A 3,317-nucleotide genomic window follows, 5' to 3' on the forward strand; every position below is an offset into this window, starting at 1 on the left:
TGTCTTGTAGTCTTTTGTTTTAGGTACTTGTGTCGTTCATTTTTCATTAGCCTTTGAATCTTTCAATTAAGCTATTTTGGAAGCGTGAAGCCTTCTGGAGGCTTCTGCATGCCAGTTAAATAGGTATTCCATTCTGTTTGAGTTGGGAACACTTGCCTTCAAGTACACCTTTTGTTTAGTTGGAATGTTCCCGATAATAGCCATTGTAGTATGCATCGATCAGAAGTTAGTATAGAGAATGAGGAGCACTGATACTTGGCGATGTAGTCCATTCTTTCAATGTTTTATAGAGTTTTACATAAAGGGAATTTAGAGACTTCTGCAATGTTTGTTTAAGTATCACTATTGGGTTTGTTGAAGTATGACTTTTGGAAGACACTTGGAGTTTAGTTTTTGATAGGGGAAAATGTATACCTAAGTCAAGATGAAAGAACTATGTATGCCATGACTGGAAAAAAGAAGTGATGAAGACAATAGTCATTATGTAAGGTCACCAACATAAGCTCCCTCCTTGATGAGACACAGATAGAAACTACACCAAATGAGTTGTCACACAAAGGAAACTTTATTTGCAGCACATAAGGAGATCAAGGGGAATAACTTCCAAAGTCATAACTTCCCAAGCAAAGGTGGATTGTTTCCTTTCGTTTATGGGTTAGGATGAATATTTATTTATTTATTTATTTATTTATTTATTTATTTTTGTTTTTATTTTTTTTTTAAAGATTATTTTAGAGAGAGAGAGAGAGCAAGAGCAGGAGTGGGGGTTGGGGGCAGAGGGAGAGGGAGGGAGAGAGAGAATCTCAAGCAGACTCTATGCTGAGCACAGAGGCCAATGCACGGCTTGATCTCAGGACCCTGAGATCACAATCTGAGCTGAAACCAAGAGTCCGACACTCAACCGACTGCACCAGGCAGATGACCCTAGGGTTAGGATGAATATTTAGAAAGGGGAGCCTTGTCACCATATATAGAAACAGGCATGAGGTAGTGCATGCCCCTTAAGGAACCATGCCTATACATATATTGTATATTATGTAGATGAGGCTTGTGCTGCTCCTTGAGTAGATGGTTTAGTATTATAATGAGGTAAATGTAACTGTCAGTCACTGCATGGGTCACTCCATGGTCCATCTATGCAGGCTTGAGTCAGGGGTCAAGTTCAAACTAGTGTGGTCCAGGCTGGCCAGAGCTCTTCCTCCAGGCATTATGTCTAGAGGTAGTTTCAATTTCCATCATGGGGATGCTATGCCTGCTCAGTCTTTTTTTTTTTTTTTTTTAAGATTTTATTTATTTATTTGACAGAGAGAGAGGAGAGGCCTGTCCAGTCTTTTTGCCTGAATTAAGAGATAAGCTGGAAAGAGAAGCTTAAGGAAAAATGTGGGACAAAGGTCACTGGGTACAAGCAGGTGAGCAGTAATAATCAGGTCTTGGGGTCTAGCTGGTGACAATTATGACACATCAAATACATCCAAACTCATGATTCTTTTAGGTTTTATTTTTAAGGGGTGTTCATTTTGTGCTTTTGCATGTAGAGGGATTATAGGCAAAATCAGAAGTTTATTTTCAGGAAGCACTCCATAAGACAAAGTTTTGGGTAGGGAGTTCACACTTTGTATGGATGCATTTGCTTGTGAATGTGTGACTAAGTGTGGCTCAGACGAGGAGAATACCCATTTCTGAACAACATACAGCTCTCTGCTGGGGCTTAGAGAGCAAAGATGCACTCAGCAGGAGAAGCAGCACAACCCCCAACTGATGAGATCACTTAAAAGTAACAGAGAGGGCAATGAACACGAAGAGCCACAGAAGGAAAGGAGAAGTGGACTCACATTATCAGATTGGTTTATGAGCATTGGAGACACTGTAGAAATGGATAGTGACACGTTGGAGTTATTACAGTGGCCTGGGATGATGAACAAGTGAAACTAGGTGACTGTCTTAATCCACAGGTTAGCAAAATTTAGGAGTATTTAAATAGTAGTATATAGTTTTGGATTTTAAGGATTTTTAATCATGGATTTTTTTGTTTGTTTTTGTTTTTTTGGATTTTTTTTTGTAGGTTGGTATATTACTAAATAGGCCAAAACAAAGGTGTTTACTTCAACCATCTAATCAGTATTAAATTTTATACAACTAATTTTTTTAAAGATTTTATTTATTCATTTGAGAGAGAGAGAGAGAGCATGAGAGCGAGAGCACAAGCAGAAGAGGAGCTGCAGAGGCAGAGGGAGAAGCAGGCTCCCCACTGAGCAGGGAGCCGGACATGGGGCTCTATCCCTGGACCCTGGGATCATGACCTGAGCCCAAGGCAGACACTTAAGCATCTGAGCCACCCAGGAGCCCCTAAATTCTGTATAACTAATTTAAATGCTTGTCCTGTAGGGATATTCTAATGTGAGGAGATGTATACATATATAAATAGAATCTTACTTTTAAATGAACAAAATTCAAAAAAGAAAGTATTTATATGGGTTTTTAATATGACAAGTTTCATTCGTATGAAAATTAATTTATGTGAAACCATTCCAAATAGGATTTACAAAGTTTTACCCTATTAAGTTAATTAATGCTTATTGCTGAATAAATGATCCTATTTAAAATATTTGGAGAGCTGTAATTTTATAGTGCCATTCACCAACCGAATTGTTTTAGCAAGACATTTTCGTATCAAGTGATAGGCCGTTTGAGGCACTAAACAAATAGGCAATAGGTTGTTTTTTTATTTTAAATGTAGGCATTATCCTAAACTTGCTGAGCATAGCTGAATTTCATTTGGTTCTGTGATTTACCAGTGAAGATTTTTATATATCATATTCAATATTTTTTATCCCAAATAATTCATCTTAAATATTTTAGTAAGATGTGTTTTATGTTATTTTTTAGGACTGTAATAATGTTAAATTAATAAGTACATCAGGTAAAATACCAATATAAAATAATTAAATATTTGTATTTCTGATTTAACTAAATTCAGTAAGTTGCAAATTAAACATTTAGGTTTTTTTTCCTTTAATCTATAAAGTGTCATGACATTGCAAGTGCTGCCATCTGCTGTAGACATAGTATAGCAAGGAATAGATAGCTCTGTATTTGATTGAAGAGAATACTGTATAAGAATTCCAAGTAACCCCAAACTTGTATGAACTAGGGAAATGAACCATGATGAGCTAGAATGATACTTTTAAATGTTTCACATATTAAATTCATAAAACTTATTGATTGACCAATAGTTTTTTTTTTTTAAGATTTTATTTATTTATGCGACAGAGATAGAGACAGCCAGCGAGAGAGGGAACACAAGCAGGGGGTGTGGG

Source organism: Ailuropoda melanoleuca, chromosome 7 (assembly GCF_002007445.2).
Source record: "Ailuropoda melanoleuca isolate Jingjing chromosome 7, ASM200744v2, whole genome shotgun sequence".
NCBI lineage: Eukaryota > Metazoa > Chordata > Mammalia > Carnivora > Ursidae > Ailuropoda > Ailuropoda melanoleuca.